The 24,791-nt window shown below is 30.9% G+C and overlaps 1 protein-coding gene across 1 annotated transcript in view; it reads left to right on the forward strand.

The window, feature by feature from the left end:
* LOC126769409 (connectin-like) overlaps positions 1–24,791 on the forward strand; it is a 146,081-nt gene that overhangs the window by 59,702 nt on the left and 61,588 nt on the right. The window contains exon 2 of the mRNA XM_050488170.1: positions 6,024–6,069. The gene's annotated coding sequence lies outside the window, so the exon portion shown is untranslated. The remainder of the gene's footprint in view (positions 1–6,023; positions 6,070–24,791) is intronic.

Below are 24,791 nucleotides of genomic sequence, written 5' to 3' on the forward strand. Positions count from 1 at the left end.
TTTAGTTGGCTTAAAAAGATAAATAGTATCAATGGTAGCTTCAAATTAATTTGGGTGTAACAAATATGACTATTAAATTTTTTTGACTATTGCATATATATATTGCAGTTACTCATTTTTCGGATTGAGATGAGAATGATGACTAGTATTAAAGTAGGGTTTATTTACATATAGATTAATTCGAACAATCTTCAAAATTAGGACGTTCAAAGTTTGAAACCGTGTATGTTTTTTGTGTAAAAAGGTTTTCCAGTGCCACCCAATCATCTTATATTCTATGTTATGTTTTGCTTTGAAGAGTGAGCCAGTGTAACTACAAACACATAACATTTCATAGTTTCCATAATTATTTGTGGATTGGTGTCGTAAGGGACAGGTTATACTTCTTACAGTTACAATACTGGGTAGTCTTACCGTCAGGTGGCCCATATGTCAATTATTAAAACTATTTTCAATGGAAAAAATATGTGAGCAAAACTTCAAGGTCGAATGTGAGTTAGTCATTTCATGCAACGTTTGAATGAAACGCTTAATTGACACTGACCCAAAAAGGCTTTGGTTCTGTCACGTGTTTGAAATTACATCCATTTTTATTTTCCAGCGCGTAATAAATTTTTAGGCGTATGAATATTCAATGGCTACGCAAAAAAGGGCAGGGGCTAGCACCGCGTTCTATTTATAAGTTCTTGATTGCAAATTCTTGACCGTTTCTATTTACGACATGCTAATATTAGCGGCTCAAATGTCATTTCATTCAGTGATCGATCATCTTGATCATTGTCCCATTAATCACGACGTAGCCAACGCGTCCCGAATTGATAATGTTTCGTTAAAAGTGATTGATGGATGTTTTTTAATAAATACCACTCACTACAATACGGTTGAGGAACTCGAATGTAATATTTGTATTAAAAATATAATGTTGTCAAAATAATGTATGATTATCTAAATAAACATGTAAGAGATGTGACAAGCGATCCCTTATCAGATAGATTGACGATCTAAAAATCGATGTAAAGAGTGAAAAGGGTTGGAAGTGATACAAAGAATTATGTTAGCGGCATTTCTATTACAATATTACGTACATATATTGTACAACAAACATTAATGGGTAGCTGAGATTTGTTGAAATTTAGCTTTTGACGTAAATATATTTACAAATAAACGCCATGCACTGAATGTCGACGCAAACTTTTTTGGTCATTCAAAACGTTTGACTGAACAAAAGTTAAAAAAGTTTCCAAATAAAAGTGAATAACAGTTATGTAGTTTCTTTTAATATGAACAATGATTTTAAACTAGCACAATATGTATGTGTAACCAAACGTAAATGCAATTTTAAATTATATAGCTTAAAAAGTTAGGTAATCTAATTGATATCGTTATAATAACACCACTATTTATTTTCCTACATTTGTTCATAGATGTAAAACATACGTTTTCCAGTTCATTGCAATGTTACATTTTTTTAAGTAGAATAGCTTATTTCACCACACCATGGACGATGAGTAATTTAAATAAAAAAAAGTTATATTTTTCGTTGAAAATAATAAACGTTTAAAATTAACCGTTTTTTACAACGTGTATAACAAGAACATGAGATAAATACGAAAGTATAAAAATCAAACAAACAATCGTTATCTTATATTTGTACCTGTAAATATTTCGTAAGATCTACATATTTTATACGATCGAATCACGTCCGTACTTATTTATAGTAAACAAAGTAATAAATATTGCTTTGGATGGAACTAATGGAACGGCTTTGATGGTTTATTCAAATTCAGAACTGTTTTGAATATTTCCTGGACAAGTCTCATCATTCAATTTACAAGAATTTCAAACCAATAAATAGGTATACCGTAAAGTTTGTTTTCTAGTCGTATTTAAGTCTTGAAATGGAAAGACATTACAGACAGAAATTTTGTCAAAATTTCCGATAATATATTTTCTAATTCTTTCACGTATCAAGGCAATAGAGACCACGATGACGTCATTACAGCAATATTTACATAATCGTTTCCACTTTATCTTTTCGACAAACGACCAAATTCAATACTTAACACCATGTTATACAGCTCTAATTGTATTGTCAAGATTTGAGAATTTTTCCCGTTACTGGTGTCCTTTATTTGACTTAAATATTCAAAATTATAGGTAATGACAATATCACAGTGAGCTATTCGGGGAACAGTGTTCAATCTTCAGGGATTTATGTGAGTGCAGGGAATTTCTCAATGTTATGGCTAAAAGTTGCTCGTAAAGTAAATGTATTCGATTTCGCATTGTAAGTGAAGTATAAGTCAGCGAAGGATCGCTACGATATTCGTGCATTCGAATGTAACCAAACTTTTATTTTCGGCTAAGAATATTATACGAAAAATATTAAAGAACATTACTAACGGAAGAAATGTTTTGCGAATTTTGCTCCATTAACGCGGTACATTTAACAAAATCAACAATGCAATATTAAAAGAGAATGTAAAAGTTATTTAAATACTATTGTTAATTTCGAATGTATTCGTAATTTATAATTCAATTAACTGCAGTAAAGCAAATTTAATGCTAATATCATGGATACCCAATGTAATAAGACACGAATTGATATTAAATTTCTCACAAGGTACGTACTAAGCGAAAAAAAAAATCCCTAACCATGCAATTTTCATGATTTCTTTATTACCGAAAAATACCAGTAATCTACCATTAACGAGATATGACGAGGGTTGAGATGTCTACGGCTCAGCATTGCGAGTGGATAAAGACACATATATTATCTCCACGATGCCACTGACAAGCCAGCTTAGAAAAGAAATTTGAGAAACATTAAGAAATAAATTTTGTATCGGGGTAAAACTAAATACCATGTCACATTTGGAATACACGATGAGATGAAATTGTTCCAATTTATTTTATATATTAGTAAATCATGTTAGCAAAATGTTATTCTTATGTATTATACGTAAAACGAGATTTGTTTTGAAGTAAAATTGTATGAATTTATTGTTTTATCACGAGATGTAAACAGGTTGATTATGGAAGAAAATTAAATAACAGTGGAAATTTTGTATTTATATATTTCATGTACTATTTAAGATTTGTTTGGATGTATTATATGATTTATTTATTTTATTTTTTATATAATTAGACTATAGTTACCCATAAAAAAAACATTAAAAAAGCTTAAATGACCCAATGGCAAAAATACGTGTATCTTAAGGACAAGCACCACTGAGTTTTCATGTGCTTAATGACTGTATTGGATGAAATTCTGTCCAGTCGGAATCCACCAACCTGTAGTGGAGAAACGTGGTGGAATAATTCTCAAACCTTCTCCACATGAAGAAGATTCTTCTCTTATGAATAACCGTAAGCTAAATTAAATACTTGGCATATGATTGACTAACGCTTGTTGAAACTATACCAATTTAATTATTCGTGTAAAGTCTCAAATCTAATCTAACTTTTGCTTATATATTATATTTAAATATAATTATTCTTGGTATATGTATAAATATTATAGGTAAGTAATTCATGTAACAAAAATTACTTTTAAAAGTTGGTATTGAATTTTGATAAACGTAATTTAAGTCGACAACAATGTTTAACAATACTATTCGAAACAAGACAAATACTGAGCTCTAACACAATGTTGATTTGTAACTTGACTCATAACCTATGACCCTACAAGGAAAACAAAGATATGCTAAGTAAACTAATATAAAACAATTGTATACAATGTCACAATTGTGCTAGTTCCAAGCGTCAACTTTGAGTTGGACGAATCGACTATGCTTACTGGGAATTCTGAGAGACTGACTTTTGTTTGAGGATTATCACCTTTATGATAAGGGTCGTAAATGTCACCATTGAGTGTGTTGTTATGTGCTCCGACGTGTATACAATGTATGTTTTCACGCTTTGAATGTAAGAGGTGAAATTGTTTGCACTTTCTTGGACCAACGTCGTGGTCTAACATTTTGAAAGGATTTTGAGGAACATTGACAGTTTCAAATTCACCATGCATTGTATTAAACAAACAAAAACTGTATCGCAAGCTTAATATTTGATACATATTACAAACATAACAAAAAAGTTGATTTTTATTTTCATAAGAATATTTACAATGATATTTTCAAGAAAGTATCAATTTAAGGTCTCGAATACGTAACATTCTTTTTATGAAATAATCAAATAGATAACAAATTTACAATTATTCCAATTAATTATTTTTATTTAAAAAAGAAAAAATATGATCCTTCTAAATTTTCGAAAAAGTATCTTAAGTTATATAAAGCTTGAAGATAACTAAAATATTGTCGGTAGAAAGATTATATATCATTTTAACAATTAATCAGTTAATATACTAACTTGTATTCTTATTAGGAAAATAATAAAACAGAAAACCCACTCCCAATTACGCTTTCAATAAAAAAAACACACACACACTGCACAAGAAGACGAAACACAACTTGAGCTGCCGAACATTTCTAATGCTTGGCAACTCAAGTTGTGTTGTGTTTGTTGTGTTTCAACGATGGAAAAAAACATAATGTTCGAAGGAGTGCAAATGTACTATAAGTTACCTAATGTTATGTAAATAGTGAAAACTTACCTATATTTGAGAAATTATTAATATATTAAATATATACATAATAGCGTTTAATTAATGTGGACTCACCGTTGTGTTTTTATAGTATAAATTATCTTTATCTATTACTACCTCCATCTGTTTTATTGTTTTTTTTTTTTTTTTTATAGAATAGGAAGGTGGACGAGCATATGGGCCACCTGATGGTAAGTGGTCACCAAACGCCCTTAGACATTGGCATTGTAAGAAATGTTAACCATCGCTTATAGCCAATGCGCCACCAACCTTGGGAACTAAGATTTTATGTCCCTTGTGCCTGTAATTACACTGGCTCACTCAACCTTGTTGTATCTGAGACACTTATTCAAACTATATTAATGTATATAATTGTAATATCTCATTTTATTTGAATTTCTGTATTCTTTATGGCATATATCAGTTACATTCCCACTTAATAAAAATTATTTAGACATAAATAAGAAAAACCTTATTTTTTTGTTTTTGTTCTTTATTTAAATATTTCTTATTTCTGTTTTCATTTTATTTCTGATTTGTATAATTGATACCTCTTTTTGTAATTGTGTTTGGGATTGGTGTGTTCTCATGTAATGGGTTGTGCAGTTAGTTTTAAATTAATGTAAAAAGTGTATTGAATGTGTTCTCTCCTCTCGCTTCGTTTGTACAACTGTTGGAGATCCAAATAAATAAATATTTTTTTTTTAAATATGAAATTATGTGATTACTAAGTACATTGATCATACATTGGTCATGTTATATATAATATTGATAACATTGTATTGTATATTTGATACTGGATCGTTATTAGGACAATCTGTCTCCTACTAATCCTCGTAAGTTAGGAGGCGTCAAATTTATGAGAGATTAACGAAGTCATGTGGATCAGTTGTAATCCTTTGGGTACAAATTTACTTTGCCAAGCAGTAAATTTCGATAGTAGCAATCTTACTTTGTTAAATTAAAAAATGTCGTTTTAAAATAAATATATTATTACTCACATTGTTTAATTGTCCTAAGTAAGAGGATTTTTCTTTGAAATTTCTCTCAAGGTTGTGGTGCATTGGCGATGCAATGGTTAATATTTCTTGCAGCTCTAATGTCTATGGCCCTTGTTCCCTTCTTACCATCTATCGGGTTAATTGCCAGACGCTCACTAAAACTAGAAACTGTTAAATATATTTGTCCAATTTTCACATCTTTCGGTACTCCAAGTAATAATTCCATCCCTAATTATTATATAACTATTTATTCATCAAAATACACTGTACGTCGCAAGCTCAGTACAAAATATATAATATATATTGAATAAAGTGTTACCACAAAGTTATTGAATAGTTGCGCTTAATTAAATTATAGAAACTAATGTTGATAAATATTTTTATAATGATATTATTGATACCATTTTTTATTACAGATCACGTTCTTTATCCTGTACATCGAATTTCTGCTAATGTATTGAGGTAAGATATTTTATGATTACTTTAATAGTAAAATAAATAAAATATTTCTATTAAAACGAAACACTACGTGTCATTTGACTTACATTAAGTTATACTATACTTCTATCACACTGATGTGGAGTAAAACAATTAGTTTCCACTGATATCTTTACTTTAAACAAAATCTTACTATATTTAACAAATAGGGACTCTTGCCATCGCGGTGTATAATATTACCGTTGTTAATAGCGCCATCTAGGTGAAATTACAATGAACTCGTAAAGTACTGATAAATCAATGACAATAATCATTATATAAACACGAGAAGTAACGATAAGTTTATAACGCCAATTTTCAAACTCCACAAAGTTAATAAATCTTTCCCGGGGCAAGGTATTGGTTTCTGTAATAACTTTGCCAATTAATAAATTTGAATTATTTGTTAATAAATTATAATAAATAAGGCATATTGCTCAACACAAGATTATGTAGATGATTAGTTTTTGCTTGCGGCTTCACCTATGAGTAAAGGAAGCGGGTGTTAGGTACAAAAAGTAGTATATATCTATCATTAAGATTCAAGCTCGCTTCTTTCTATATATCATCAAAATCGGTTTGGTGGTTTAACCAAGAAAGTTTAACGGACAGATAGACAGCCAGCGCGTAAAGTTAGTGCTTGTTTCCATTCAGTATATATATAAAAATTTAATAGTATTCGATTGATATAACTTTGTATTGTAAAAGTTGGAAAAGAGTAACTATTGAATTTGTCGTCGTTTCTTCTCGGTAGAACCTTAATTATGAACCGGTAGCTTTACATTATACATAGATGTAAAAGTATATTTTGATTTTGAACTCAATTATATATATATTTTTATATTTGCCGGGAAGGCAAATGATTCTACTCCACCTGATGGTAAGTGGTAGTAGAGTCCAAACGCGACGACGCCAAATACATTCGGGAAGAATGCTCTGTACTAGCCGCCCTCGCCTTGCCTGCCCGCAAGATGCCTCTTCACGCCTCGTTTGAAGGAACCCGGGTTGTAAGAGGAGGGGAATACGTGAACTGGTAAAGAATTCCATTTTTTGGAAGTGCGACAAAGAAAGGAGTTGCCAAATTTTATATTATAAACTGAATTGCCTTTATGTTTAACAATACTGTAAATATTCTGAGTTTCTTTCGCCTGTTCTTCTCAGGGCTGGGTTTTTCTTTTCTAAACCTGTGGTAGTTTATAGTTTGACTATTAATAAGTAAGTGTAACAAAATCTTAATAGAATATAGACCAAAATTACTGATTCATAGCCTCTGCTATGTAATTAGAAGAACGTTATCTTTAAAGTATTTAAGTTGAATATATAGTATTTTTCTTAAATAAATATTACATTTACCTAGCTCAAATTTTGTTAATAAATGAAATCAACAGTTTCAATTAATTACTTTTAAAAGGATATTTTTATAAATAACGTAATTACAGTAACAATAGTTACAGTAACAACCTGTGAATGTCACACTGCTGGGCTAAGGCCTCCTCTCCCTTTTTGAGGAGAAGGTTATTCCACCATACTACTCCAATGCGGGTTGGTGGAAAACACGTGGCAGAATTTCAGTGAAATAAGACACATGCAGGTTTCCTCACGATGTTTTCCTTCACCGTATAGCACGAGATGAATTATAATCACAAATTAAGTACATGAAAATTCAGAGGTGTTTGCCCAGGTTTGAACCCAGTTTACAATAACTTCTAAAGATATTTATAATAATAATAAATGATGTTCTCCAGACCAATTTCAGCCACGGTGGCCAATCTCAAAAGAGATTAGCCAACTACGCAGGAGATATTACAGTGCACAAGCGTGTGCGCAAACACAGGTGTACTCTCTATTCCCTAACTCTCATAATCCGATGGGACGGCAATCCGACACGACTCGAAAGAGTTTAGGCGCAGGACCAATGGCTTTACGAGCTTTCGGAGGCACGTGATTGTACACACTTCCAACTTCCAGATTCTGGGCTGCTACTGAGAATTTTCTGACAGAAAAACCCAATAACTTTTTATTTACCCGACCTGGGAATTGGACCCAGGAACTCTGTGTCCATTTCCCAGGTCAAGCCAGTAAACCAACGAGGCAATTAATTATTATTAAATATATTTGTTATAAGGAGTAAACTCTAACTGATATTATAGATGCGAAAGTGAGTTTGTCTGTTTGTTACGCTTTCACGACAACTGTTCAAAAGATAATGTAATTTGCATACATGTTAGGGTTACAGATTAGGACAGATCGAACACCTGTCCCCCCACTCACAAGCAGGCAAAGCCGTGGGCGGCAACTAGTAAACCATAATTTTAATAATATTGTGATTTGTCTACACTTCATACTCTAAGCCAAGATCAATCATTTCACAATGGCTATCATTTGCTTATTAATTATTTTAAATTTGAGTGTCTATTTGCAGATATTAAATATTTGAAACTTTTCGAAGTTTCATTCTGATTTGGTGAAAATATTCCGTTTTTAATACGAACTACAACGAATGCATGTCCTAGTCAGAGAGGAAATTGTCGGTACTGGAGTTTTCCTAGCGAAAGCTTTGAAAATCATAACAGATACACAAATATGGGAGATTTGTAGAACTCCAGACTAACCACAGAAAAATGTGCGACGGCATAATAATTACATATATTATATAATATGCGATGAATCAGAAACAGACAAATAATTGTTTTTATTGTTATTTTAAATAAATCAGTGTACACTTTTCAATTTGGATTAATATTATTTTTAGAAATATTTGAACAAAATACAAACGAAATAAAAGCACGGTAGTGCGGTAATACAATATATGTCAAGCCATGCTATTATATATTCGCCCGTACGTACGTATAATAATTGTATTATCAATACCAAAAATATTTGCCTTTATGCCATTGTATTCGTATAAGTATTTAGGGAAAAACTATCTAATAAATATGTTTATTGTAAATTTCAAATTTAATTATATATAATAACTAATAGCTATCCAATTAAATATAATATACCTATATTTATTTATATAACTCTATAAGAGATTTTTTATCTGTGTAATATGGGCTACAATAATGTAGCCCACATTACACAGATAAAAAATAAACCAAAGGAAAAATAAAAAGGAGAGCAGTACGAAAGGCAGAATCAGTTACTAGTATTTTTTCCCAAGAACCTTTGAATTAGGACATTTAAAAATTAAGATTAAGGTCGGCGGTACACTTGTTTATACCTACGTATATAATACTTAAAAATACTTAAACACAAGATATAAACTATAATAATGTTGAAAACAAATTTATTTGGTTTAAGCCCGTCTGGGTAGGTATCAACCACCCAGCACATATTCTACCGCCTAATCGCAATAGTCAGTATTATGGTGTTTCAGTTTGAAGATCAAGCCAGTGTAACTACAGGCACAAGGGACATAATATATTAGATCCAGAACGATATAAGGAATATTATGTATTTTTTATTAAAAAAAATACATATATATATATATATATATATATATATATATATATTATTAAATAAAAAATAAGAATATGTATACTGGATCCATAAAACCGTAACAGCCTGTGAATGTCCCACTGCTGGGCTAAAGGCCTCCTCTCCTCGTTTTGAGGAGAAGGTTTTGGAGCTTATTCCACCACGCTGCTCCAATGCGGGTTGGTGGAATACACATGTGGCAGAATTTCAGTGAAATTAGACACATGCAGGTTTCCTCACGATGTTTTCCTTCATCGTAAAGCACGAGATGAATTATAATCACAAATTAAGCACATGAAAATTCAGTGGTGCTTGCCTGGGTTTGAACCCACGATCATCGGTTAAGATTCACATGTTCTTACCACTGGGTCATCTCGGATCCATAAAAATCAGTATATAATAAAAAAAAAATTGATATGGTATGAACGCATTCGATTGTGCAAAATACTATTAAAAAATATACTATAGATATACAGAGAAGTCAGAATATTTAGAATAATTAGAGGTTTTCATTTAGTCGTAAGTCCCCGAAATGAGAAACTGTAATTACTAGGAGCTGTACAGTTGTCAGGAAAAAAATATAAAGGTATATCGCGACGTATAAAAGAGGAAATATTCTTGGACATTATTCAAGTAGAGTTCGTGACGCAATAGGAGATATTATTTAAAGAGGAGGAATATGTATTTACTTAATATTAATTTTAATTCGATTTTTACAAACTACCAAAATTATCGATCAATAATGAAAATGCATCTTAGCTCATTTGAATGTTTGTGTGAAATTTTATGCACATTTAAAAAAGTTGATTTCGAAAATGAATTTGGAATAATCGAAGTAAATATTTAAAAAAAATACTTACATTAAATCTTATTTATTGCTAATATGTATTTTAAGTAATTATTAGAGTAAAATACCCACATTGTGTAAGCTATTTATAATGCACAAAAAGTAGCAAACGAGATTATTAGCTAATGTTGACTCATAAATGTTCAATGAATAATTCTTTTTGCGATTATAAGTTCAAATTATTCTTAAATTAATATAAATATGTATTCTCTAAGTATACCCCACACTTGACAATGCTTGAGCAAACTCATCGCGGCCTAACAAATGGGACCTTTAGTCGACGCGAGTGAAACACTCTCGGCAAATGAGACTTCTTTCATGCTCCTCGGCTTATTTACGTACGTTACACGTTTATGTACAGCCGGTAAAATAGTTTTATCCTTATAAATGATTTCGATTCGTATGAAATACTAAGTGGTCATTAATTCGTTGTACTTAACATTCGTTGATTATCCTACGTGGCTGTTGCGTGCATTTTAAAAATCGTTGGTTGCTTTTTTAATTTCGTCGATATTTTAAAATTCTGTCTATATTTATTTTAATCATTTTATACGGTTTGATAAGTTGGTAGTTTATGAAACTGACAACTTGACAAACAGACAATTTGTAATATTTTATACAAATAAAATAATTATAATACTTCGCACAACTAAAACCCATTAAGCTAAGAATTGAATTGAATTATATTACTTCATTGGTATTTTCATTGTATATTTAAATTGAGAAAGATTTAAAAAAATTATTCCTAGGAATCTTTTATAAAGTATAATAAGGTGGATTTACTGGCGGTAAGGCTTTGTGCGAGCTCGTCTGTGTACTCATCAGATATTCTACCGCAAAACAGCGGTACTTGGTATATTTGTCTTCCAGCTTGAAGAATGAATGAGCCAGAGTAATTACAGGCACAACAAAACATCTTAGTTCCCAAGATTGGTGGCGCATACATATAAATGTGACGATTTTTATTAAACAATCGTAGTCTTAGACGAATCGAATCAACAGTAGGTAAATAATTCATTGGTGAATGGTTAGAATGTTTTCTGTCTCCTGGACTACCTCAGATCAAAGTATTATACGATTTTTCCGTAATGAAACAGTTTCCAAGGAATATTGAAAACACTTTCGCTATATTGTATATAGATTATACCATTAGTAGCCATTATATAGTAAGTTTTAGTTCTTTTAATTAGAACGTCTGCCTAAATGTCCAAGTCCCATTAGTGTTACGACCAAAATGTGTCACGATAAGACTAGCTGTGACGTGTCTGCGGTTTTAGCTTTGAATTTAGTAACTTTTGGTAGTCATTGTACAACTGAAGTTGGAACAAATCTTTAGTTTTTGTAGCCGTGACGTTGATTAGTTTTTGTTTACAGTTAAAAGTATTCTCTTGGCAAAACTTTTATGTCTTCTTATATTATTTTATAAATTTTAACAATTTATCAATGTCAAAATGCTTATGTTATTTAATAAGTTACGAGTTATCGGTTGACATAAATCCAATATAAGTTTCGAAAAATCAACACAGAGCTCAGGAGAGCTAGATAAATTACATTGTTTCACCGTTGCGTATGAGATAGATGTGATAACATTTGACAATCAAAAAATCATATGCCTGGTATTAGAATAATTAAAAAAAACTTACATTCAAAAATTAAATAGTAGATATAAATAGTCAATGATTAACGTCTATTAGAAATAATTAGCACTTACCATTAAGCTTGTCCTACTGCTGGAGTAATTTCACTTCTCCTTGGGAAGTTATGACTCTTATATCAGCATGATCTTCCAATGAGTACTTTAAATGTGGAGCAATTATCATTTATACATAAAAGTTTCCATACATCTTAACACAATAATCATTAATGACATGAAAATTAAATTGTGCCATACTTACTGCAATTCGATTATTAATCAAGTATTATAACTAATGGGCTAACTCAACTCTTCTTTCTACTATACTTAAAAAACAAACTTTAATAACTCAATTTTATCTTACGTTAAGTCCCATAGTTAAATAATCCTTAGTCCCTTGTTATCTGTATTTGTCTGAACCAGCAGCTATAGATTATATCCTTGTTAATTTAATCCACCAAATAATTCATTACATTCCTTATACATTACCAACTAAAGCATAACCCACTTGCAGTCATTTACAACGCTTAACAAGGCCGCATCTTAATGAATGACCTAAATAACACCTTCAGAGCTGGACCGAAGCCAGCCCGCACTGCCTGAATAACGCCTGACGAATGCTTGTACGAAACCACTACTTCGTAGTTTGAATGTAAAGATGACACTAAAACGTGAGATTAAACCTGCTTATTTCTATTAAAATCTATAATATTAAATTGTTTGCAAAATAAATTAATAATTTGACGGGCTGGTTGGCGTGGTTGGTAGATACTTGCCTTTCACGCCGAAGGTTGTGGGTTCGATTCCCACCCAAGACAGACATTTGTGTGCACGAATATCTCTGTTTGTCCTAAGTCTGGGTTTAATTATCTATATAAGTACGTATTTACAAAATAAAGTAGTATATCAGTTGTCTGGTTTCCATAGTACACGCTCCGCTTAGTTTGGAATCAGATGGCCGTGTGTGAATAACGTTCCAGGATATTATTATTATTATGTTTCATAATTCCTCTGCTTTAGAGATCAGAATGTACAGGTTTTCAACAGTTAAATAACTTTCTAAAACATATTCAGAGTTACTATTGTACCTTCAGTTTCAAAAACGTGTTAAAGTAAGATTATTCAATAATACTTTAATCTAAACGTTCATTGGCCGCTTATTACGTCATTGGATTCTATCAACCAATGACCATACAGATTTAGATCATATTAGTTAATTTTACCAGCGTTTCAGAAACTGGAAGCTAGTCTTCAGAATATAATATATAATTTTAAGATTAATTTGAATAGTCTTAAAATCAGGGTTTGAATGACATATTAGTACGTTGTTATAATTTTGTGACATAAATAGGAAAAACATTTCGAGAACAAGTAGTCTGCGATCCTGTGAAATTATTGTTGCGCATTTGGGAGGATTAAATTTATGCATTAGTATATTTTTACTTAGTTGTTCTAGTGGCTAACTTAGAGGGTTTCTAATTCCGATAACCCAGGTTAATCCGAGAAATGTAAAAATTAGTATTGTACTTACTGTCAAAAAAACTATTTTGAAAGCATGTAAAAATCATCAAGGAGTCATCTGCGATTCTCGTCCTATGTGATAGGTTACGATTATCTAAGCGTTTGAATGAAGTGTTTGATCTCAAACGTATCATAAGGAAGAGAATTATTATTAGCATTATATCTTAATTACTAGATATTTCACAAGATGAATGAAGTTAATTAGCAATATCATATTAGTGTGCACAGCATTGTAATTAGCTCTTCGAATAAACATGCATAATTGCAAGGTACGATATATTTAGAATATTATTATTCATATTATCAATAAAAAATATATAATTGGTACACTTGCTATATATACAGTTGGGCGTATGCTTGTTTTTCTGAGTAATTAAAAAATTTGCCAGTTTTTTATTTTTTCAGAGATTCTGGTGAAATGTTTTTTAACGGCATAATTTTTGACATAAAGCATTGGAGCAGCGTGGTGAAATCAGCTCCAAACCTTCTCCCCAAAAAGGGAGAGGAGGCCATAGCCCAGCAGTGGGACATTAACAGGCTGTTAGTATGAAACATTAACAAGTTGTTCCCGTACTGCATTCCTTTTGTTATGGACTAGATCTTTAAAAGAATATTTACAGAATTAACTAACGAAAGATTTATTTGTAGTTTTTCCCTCGTTTGAAGTTATAGTTATCGCAATAACGTTGCTAGTAACAATGCAGAGTTAGCTCCACTCAAGCTAATTCGCTAAACCTGGTAATCTCATATTTTGCATGTGACTAAAACTCGTGAAATAACAATAGTTAATATAATTTGGAATAGATACCAATATTCTGTCCATAAGACTAAAAAAATATATTATTTTAGAGTATGCCGAGATGGCTCAGTGGCTAGAGCACGGGAATCATAAACGAGGATTGTGGGTTCGAAATTGGGCAGGCATCACCGATTTATCACGTATTTAATTTGGCTTTATAATGCATTGGGTGCTTGATGAAAATGGATGATATCATGAAAAAAGCCTGCATATTATGTCAAATGAAATTTTGCCACATTTGTGAATATCAACTCAAATACGCGCATCGTAACTACGTTCACGCCTACTCCTCAATAGGATACATTAGACCAGCATTAGTACATTAGCAGGTTTTTTAGACCAGCAGTGGTACTTTTGCAGTCTGTCACTTTTTCATTTTTATTTTTGCCAATATTGCTGTATCGTCTCTTTTTATACTCTGTGTATGAAATCTACATCTATCTCAAATGCATTCAGAATTTATGATTTGAATGGAACATTAATTATTCTAAAGCGGATAGCTGAAGTACACGAGAGCTAAGGCAAATATCGGGAGAGTAATGGTTTGCATGATCCCGCTTTCCTGTCCCTCATAAACAATACACGTTCATTCTTGTATTAATATCAGTATTTTAATCCTAAAAAAACTTCAGTGTATTTTCTTAAATGTGGATTGTAATATGTATCCACGGATGATGCATTTAGAATGAAGTTTATCTTTGAGATCTTTTATATGTGAGTTTATTCCTAAAAGCTATGCTTTCCATGAGCTGAGTTCTAGACTATTGGCAGAGATCCACATACTTGAAATAACCGGGACATCACAGTCTTTACCGATAAATTCGTAATAAATAAAAAATATGAACGTTGAAATAAATGTATATGAAAGAACTTTAGCTATTTAACAAACAATACACGTAGAACTATTTAATAAACCCTTTTTAGATAAATTCAAACAAACATAAAGAGAACATTTTGCATAATTTCGCCATTAAGCCAGCCGTATAGAACGCATGGGGCCGTTTGTTTGCACGTAATTTCCGTTTTGAATGTAAAGAGCAAATATATGAATATTAGGGAAAAAATCATAATGTTTTGTGTCGATTTTTCAATTTCAGTTCAATGCCTTAATAAATGTTGCCTTTTCTTGTAATTTTTACACACATGTTCAATTTGGTTTATCTGGCTGGTTTATCGTAGGGGAAAGACTCGGGGCTTCGCGTCACCGACATGCTAATGTTAATATAATCGTTGAAAGTACAAATAATTTAAGTATTGTGGAAATTAATGAGGATAATAATAATTGAAATTTCTGCAAATAAAAACAATATATACGAATAATATAAGTGTATTTTAACTATTATTTATTTAAATTAAGCTGTTTTAATATTTTGTACCGAGCTTGAGATTACTGTGTATTTTGATGAATAAAAAGTTATAAAATAAAAAGTGATAGAATTATTACTTGGAGTGCCAACAGATGTGGAAATTAGAAAAAATATTGTTTTAATTTGTTTTTAAATTGTATGAATGTGTATTGTGTTTAACCCGTTGGTGAAGTGGAGTGAAGGTAATATGTTGGTAGCAGCACTTATGAATCATTCTACTCTCATAATAAAAAGAGTTTTAATGTCGTACGTTAAATTAAATTTTTACTAAGTAAATTCAATTGTTTATTAAAATTTTATTTTGTATTAAATAAAAATAAGAATTGTCATCTTCGTATAAATATAATTGATGTGTAATTAAACATATTGAGTGAACGAATATATCATAACGGAAACGATTCTTCTACAGTACGAATATAGAAGCTTTTGATAATGCATGTACTACTGACGATCTGACACATTCGGCTATTAGGCTACGTTTGTATATATAATAGTTGCTACCTTATAAATCTGCAATCACCGTGACGCAATAGTAGCCTGATGTTTTGAAGTTGGTTGGTTAGTTAGTGTTAACATTTGCGTGACCCGGAAACTATGGAAAGCCCTGAAGTCTCTTCAGTTGTATCGGATTGCCATCTCATCGGATTATGAGAGTGAGGAAATGGGGAGTGCATCTATGTTTGCGCACAAATTTAAGCAATTCTCAATCGGAAACGACCAATATCGATAAGAAATATTCGGTGTTACCGATATATCGAGATTTTAACACATTGAAGAAGTCGATATCAAAATCAGTATTTACTATTAAACACTGTATTTTGGTAAATATTTTACTAATACTAACTCGGAAGAATATTAAGTTTATTATAACTATTCACTATTCTTCTCAAAAACGCATTATCATTATTTCATCATCATATCATCACTTAAATTTCGACGATAATTCAATGCCCGTAATTTCCTTCACGTCATTTCCACGCCAATACCCGGCATCTAATCATGCCGGCGAATCGAGGGACGATGTCCATCCTTTTCATTTATTTTGCGAGGGAACGAGAGGACCGTATTCAATCGGTTCCGTTTCGATGTGCAGTGATCAGGCGATTGCTTCTGTGTTTGACATTTGCGGTTGAAACTAAATTGACGGTGAATTTTTAATATTGTTATATAAATATAATAATAACGATGAAATATTATAAATTGTATATATAAAAGGACATTGTTAGTGTCTATATTATTTTTGGTAATAATGTTGTATTAACTATTTCCATACTTAAATATAACGCCGTGCTCTTCTGCTTCATATTTTGTCTCTAAATTATTTTTCTTAACATTTACTGCCAGTTTTTGATTTTTTTTTCTTTGGTGTCTATATATCTATAATTTATATTAATCACATTTTAAATATCAAGAATAAATTTTAAGAATAAAAATATATTAAGTTTGCATTAAACGTCGCAACTTCTAGACAATTTCTTCATTTATCTAAATTTACTAATGACAACATATTAACTAAAATAGCATCATAGGTTCAACGATGTTTGACTAATATGACCACCGTTCAAAATAATACAAAATCGGTAAATAGGACTTTAACCATCGTTTCAGTAACTGAGCCTAGCTGTCGCTTTTGATTAATATTTTTATTCCTTTTTAAGTGTTTCGTACACATATCAACATAAATTATTTTTATGATTTTATATTGAAATAAAAATCAAAACTAATTATTTTGGAAGGAAACCTTTACATTTTTACTATGGGACATTAAACTCGTTTTACATAAGAGCGTCCTCTGAAAAGCTACTAAGAAAAGAAGGATGGAGCTTTTTAAAGCCCTTTTAAAAGAAAATTGTTTTCCGCTTTGGAGGTTTTAAGCAGACCTCGAATTTAGAAGCGTTTACAAAGCAGGCTTTGTAATTTATATCAACTATATACCTTGGAGCGTGACCAAGCCACGCTAATATATTGGTATCAAGTGAAATAAGGGTATAATGCGATGGTTTTAATTAATTATTTAACATGTTTTCAGATAAACTACCGTTCGAAAACACGTAAATTAAACTGAAAAGTTGTGTTCATTGTCACTGAACAGAATTAAATTTTCAATATTAAGTAAGTGATGAATTGGTTTTGTAACATATTAATTATACACGGATTCCTGTATTATTCTCATGGAAAAGTTTTAAGTACAATTATTTTTACTAAGGTGGAAGACTAATTTGAGCTTATTGGATGGAAAAAAGTCAAAAGTCTCAAGAGAAAATCGCGGGTTCAAATTTCAAACGTTGTCGTTTTAATGTGCCTAATTTGTGTACTCATTTCATCTCGTGCTTAGTATTGAAGGAAATAAAGTAAGAAAACCTACATGTGGCGATTGAAAATAACTCATGTGTTTTCTCGAAGACAAATTGGTACACCAGAGTGGTATCAGTTTCAAACCTCATCCTTGCTAAAAGCAGTAATTAAATATATATATATATATTAAAATTATATATATATATATAATTTAATTACTTTAATTTATATATATATTTAATTACATATATATATATATATACATATATATATACATATATATATATATATACATATATATATATATATATATATATATATATATATATATATATACATATGTATATATTGTACTAGGTTGGCAGACTGGCAAGTTATATTTCTTCGGGCGGCCCTTAAAGAAATATTAACCACATACTTTTTATTGCATGAAATAAATAATTTCGCTTAAATTTCATTAATTTAAAAATATGCACGTATAACCAAATACATGGACACAAGGAAGATGATAAATAAATATAATTGATCATACGTTAAAAGCTAAAAAAGTGCTAGGCCATCATGAAATAGCAAGAGCTAAAGCTATTAAGTTATTATCCACTCAGTTCTGAAAAGCCGCTTAAAATCACAAATGCACTATACTGACTGTATTCAATAAATTTAGTAGCGTTTCCAAAGAATTTATTATAACAATTGTCAGAATTCTACTGAATTAAATTTAATATTACATCTGGTAGATTTACAAACATTGAGTTAATATAAAAAGTAAGTAAGAAAACAGATCTTCAAAATTCATCGTATACTCCGAGAACTTTTCCACATTCACATATTCGTTCCGACCTCACTTACAATGATGAAAATTCAACCTGTCACTTGTCGAGACGTTGATATATATATACCTAACTGTTTATACTACACGAAATGTAAAGTAACAGATAAAATAACACAAGAAATCTCATGGATGCGAGTGCGACAAAGACAGAAATTCAATACATTTATAATTATTCTTAAAGGTATTTACTTATTTCATTATCTTTTTATTCTGATATTTTCGCTATATTTTCATAGAACCTATTTATATTTCTAATCATTGATCATTGATTGGTTGTACTATAAATAATAAATGGTTACTATTTTCTCCATTATTTTGCACAGTCTCAAATGATAAAACCGAACAATTATATCTTCAGATCACAAGTTTTCGTGGAATTACTACGTTTTATTATATATATAAATTATTGATAGTTGGATATCAGAAGTGCTAACAACAACGCAGATAGCGAACATCATAAGAGTATAAATTTCAAAAGAATTCTTCCTGAAACATCATCCAGATTAATTAGAAAAAAATAGTGGAGATAGACTGGCTTATTGAATTTTGGATTCAAATTCAATAAGTAATAGTTTTATTTGATACAAATATAATAGCTGTTATTTTTATCAGAGACAATAAAAAACAAAAGCTACATTGAGAAAACGGAAATAAGAGTAAAGAAAAAACACAAGGTCATATATAATTGCAGCATTAATTTTAGTAACTCGCCCCTAAAGCACCATATCACAATAGTTTTGTCATGGATAATTAAATATACATGGCGAAAAAAACTTATTTACCATTTTCCCCGTCCTGCAGGATATTAAAACTTTTTTCTATCTATTTTCGCGAAGGGTAGTGAGGCAGAAAGATATATGCCACTTTCATTCCGCCTCTTACCTGCGGATGACCACACGAGGAAAAAAACATTCCTTTTAAAACAATGTTAGCCAAGTTTGACCGGTAAACTTCTGGGTCCTTTCGTATGGTACTGGTAAAAGTTTTAAATAAGATTGCCAATTTTTTCCTACTCTTCAAATAAATCTCCCTGGAGATGAAAAAGGTGAAACGATAGGAAGTTTCATCTCCTTCATGTCAGTATATGCGGTCAATTTGATTTTCACCACTCGATATCTGCTAAAATGAAACGTAATTTAAATGTAAATAAATATCCAATGATAAGATAAAATATAAAAAGATTGTGTCATTGTTATGTTTTTCTTTTTGGATTTATGGCTGAATCTATGCGTTTGTTTTTTTTTTCGGCCATTTTTGTATATAAACTCAGAGAATATATATCTTTTTTACTTAAATTATCTAGCATCTTTTAGCCTTCGCCTTAAGATGAGTGCCTTTTGATCAGCAGTGGAAATATTATTATTTATTACCTTACTGTAATTCAATTTTTTTTATAACTTATTAATTTAGAACGAATTATTATTTCTAGCCATCTTTATGGACAAAAATTTGAAAGTATGGACGAAGATTTTTATGAAAGACTATAAATCGTTGGTCTACCAAAAAGTTCGTAAGACCAAGTTCAAATCATTCCTGATCTTCCCTACAGTTGTTTGATATATGGTTGTTCTAATTCAGCTTCTTTGGACATAAGCCAAACCAGCCCTGACAATACTGAAGTACAGACAGCACGAAAACTCGCCCATATTAATACTAAGTTATAGAACTAAGTTTTAGCTTTATGCTTTGTTATCATTTATAATCGAATTTTTATTATTTATATTTCTTTTAAATAAGAAATGTCCTTAGATTCGGTGAATTAAGTGAACCCTGTTTGTAACGGTGATGGTGATGTACGACGGGCTGGTTGGCGTGGTTACTAGATACTTGCTTTTCACGCCAAATGTTGTGGGTTCGATTCCCGCCCAGGACAGACATTTGTGTGCATGAACATGTCTGTTTGTCCTGAGTCTGGGTGTAATTATCTATATAAGAATGTATTTATAAAAGAAAAGTAGTATATGTAGTATATATCAGTTGTCTGATTTCCACAGTACAAGCTCTGCTTAGTTTGGGATCAGATGGCCGTGTGAATAATATCCCAGGAAATTATCCCAGGATATTATAAAATGAATATTGGATTTCAGTTAACTATCATAATATACATATTATAGTAAAGATATACTAATTTAGATACATAATCCGTTTTTAAATTGTAAATTTGTATCTATGATGTCATCCTATCATCTCTAACACATTACAATGGTGGTCTAAGTGTGTGCGCAAATGCAGATGCACTCTATTCTCTCACTCTCCTAGTCCAATAGTATGGCAACAATACGTGACTGCAGGGAGATCGGACACTGGGCCAACGTCATTATATGCTTTTTGAGGCAAGGTCTTATGTGAAAATTTTTCCATAGTAAAACAAATATATTTTTACTGGCTTGATCTTGACTCAGGTTTGCAAATTATATAAGCTAGTCATAATTAACAGTTTCACCTCTATATACGTACATAAAAATTAACAATGCAAATGACACACAATACACGCAGTCTACTTATCACCGTTATAGCTGATAATTAAATGAAAAGTATTTTTATAAGCTCATATTTATTGCTAGTAAATTGTTCGTGTATTAAATATTAATGCTTCAAACATCTTCCGATGTCAACAGTACAAGTTCGTGGCAAACTTTAATATTTGTCGTGGGAAATATATTGAAGTTTACGGCAGAAAATATTAGGTGTGCCTTTGTGGTCGCTCCGTCAATGAGCTCGTAATATCCTATTAAATGGGCACAAATACTTCCATATTTCTTATTGTTCACGAAATATTGCGAGGCTGTTATTAATAATTGTATTTGAGAATATTAATTTTTGACGGGTTCCCTTTGAAATGGAATGGAATCAACTTATAATATTTTTCTCAATTAGATTTTTTTCGCGATACCAAAAGGTAAATAAAAAAATTCCTTTCTCATTTTGTAATAGACTTTATTTTTATTTTTATCAGAACCCTCCATATAAATTGTTACTGTAAGAAATGTGACCTGTTTCTTACGTAATTATTGTTTGGGACCTTATTTTTAATAGACTATACTGGGAACTTATATGCTATGTCTATTGTGCCTGTAATTATACTGATCAACCACTGATCAATCTAAAGGTGGTAGGGCTTTGTACTTTGTTTGTTTGGGTAGCTACCACTCATCAGATATTCTACCGCAAAACAGCAGTACTTGGTATTGTTGTGTTCCGGTTTGAAGGATGAGTGAGCCAGTGTAAGTAAAGTAAGTGTGAGCCAGCCAGGTATAACATCTCAGTTCCCAAGGTTGGTAGCGCATTGGCGATGTAAGTGATGGTTAATATTTCTTACAATGCTAATGTCTATGGGCGTTGGTGACCACTTACCATCAGGTAGCCCATATGCTCGTCCACCTACCTTTTCAATAAATATAAAAGAACCTTTAAACCGGTCTGTTTATCGTTTCAATTCTCCGTATTGCATTAATTTAATTTGTTATCAGTACACCAAGTAAAATGCTTAATTTTCTTCCTACTTAATACGTACAAAGGCAAATAAAAAATATAGAAAATAAATAAAGGGCATTACTGGATTTTGATTTTTTTTAAAGATCTGATCAGCTCAGTCGGAAGGCGGAATCTTTTAAGGCGATTTCACGCTCTGTTAGTCAATAAGGAATCAGTGCAAGCCCCGACTTTGTAGGATCAAACAATTTTATATGAGGGTGAGTACATCGGTGTATGAATAATGCCATTGACCATTTTTACTATTATAATAAAGTTCCTTATCACCGCAAAAGCTGCATAAAGAACACCATCGATTAAATATTATAACTTGTATCATGACATAATATTATGAAATTTGTGAATACACAAATGTTGATAATCGCCAATCCACACTAGAGCGTAGTGGAAGGAAAGCCTCAAAATGTTTTCCTCTAATGTACCTGAAATGAGAGGTACAGTAGTGAATCATTAATAAACTCGTACATTTTAATTAAATGACATTTATGTAAAATTTGAGTTTTTTTTAAGTTGAATGTTATATAAGAGTTGGAATATTATATTTTATTTATTCAACGATTAGTTACACTAAGCCTAAAATTATAGATAAATATCCCAATAGAATTATACATTTGTAGGACGTACATAGTTGTAGTAATTTTTATTTAAACTAAAACAATATCAACAATGTTACTATTAGTATATACATATATACTTTCGAAATAATAACATATATACATTCGAACGAGCGGAACCACAAAGGGATTAGAAACACAACAAATCACAAAGGAAGTCCTTTAAAAATCGCTTGGAAGCCATGAACAAGTCTCAGCGAGAGATGTTTACTTGAGGACTGCGAGACTAGATATTAGAGATACATCACACGGTCGTGAAACTACGCTGTTTCACATATAGTCAAAAAAACGCATTTTAACATAAAAAATAAATACGCTTAATGCTATTCGTAGGTTTTCGTTAAAACCTTAGATTCAATTACGTTTTTGTATCACAAACACATATTATTATGACATGAAAATACAATTGAATATTCAAAAATGTTATGTATTTTATAAAATAAATACGTACGTGTGACTGATGTATTTTATGTTTATATATATATAAAGATATGTTTTAATGTGTATTTCATGTATACTTTTATTTCTTGAATATATTCAATAAATACATACTTAAATCCAAAATAGAATATAGCATGATAATTTATTTATATTTTCTAAAATTTAGGTATAATATGGTCTTCATAAAATTCGAAATTACCTTTCAAAAATTCTAAATTAACTTTATCGTTTTTTCTAATATATTCTATTAAAATAATCTAAATAATAAATATCTGTAAATATGACCCACGAATTAGGTTTACAGCTGTGTCAAATTATATCTGAACAAGTGAAGTAAATGAATTAAAAACAAATACATTAATTATTTGCAACTTGATATACATTTAATGTTTGTGATATAATTGAAATTGTTTTATATATAAATACAATATATTCATTTAATATAAACAACTAGTAAATATTGTGTTTATTTTAATTACGCAATAAAGTATTAATAGGTGGAGCACTATTCACTGGCTTGTAAAGGCAATATTATAATTATAACCCTATAAGTAACAGTGTATCAATAATACGGAATTCATTAATACTTTTTTATGAATATAATATCTTTTTCATGTATTGTTTTATTTTATAATCATTATATATATTATTGTTTTCAATTGATATTTAAGTTTTTAATGATCATCTATAATAAGCATATCTTTGTTGAAACTCGCTTTTTGTGTATGTACAATGAAATAATTAATAAATGTTTTAAAATGAAAATTATAAATAAGTTTCAAATTAAAATCGATATATCCAATATTGGGCACATTCTATTGGTCTGGTGGTAGAGCTTTATGCAAGCTCATCTGGGTAGGTACCACCCACTCATAAGATATTCTACCGCAAAACAGCAGTATCGAGATTGTTGTGTTCTGGTTTGAAGGGTGAGTGAGCCAGTGTAACTACAGGCACAAGGGACATAACATCTTAGTTCCCAAGGCTGGTGGCGCATTGGTGATGGAAGCGATGGTTAACATTTCTTACAGTCTATAGGCGTTGGTGACTACTTACCAACGGGTGGCCCATACGCTCGTCTGCCTTCCTTTTCTATAAAAAGATTCAAATACACAGTGATGATGCAGTTGATGTGCACGTGTTGCCTTCCTCTTACAACCCACCAGGGTTGTAAGGAAGGAACCCTCCTTCAAATGAGGCGTGAACTACTGACCGTCGTCACGTTTGGAATCTACTACCACTTACCATCAGGTAGAGTAGAGTCATTTGCCTTCCCGGCAAATACAAAAAAAGAATCTATTAATCAAAAATATTAATTAGTAATATGTTTGTAATTAAATAAATTTATTTTAAGATTAAAGCTTATCGATAAAAATGGTCAATGAA

The sequence above is a fragment of the Nymphalis io genome, chromosome 7 (genome assembly GCF_905147045.1).
Source record: "Nymphalis io chromosome 7, ilAglIoxx1.1, whole genome shotgun sequence".
In the NCBI taxonomy this organism is placed as follows: Eukaryota; Metazoa; Arthropoda; class Insecta; order Lepidoptera; family Nymphalidae; genus Nymphalis; species Nymphalis io.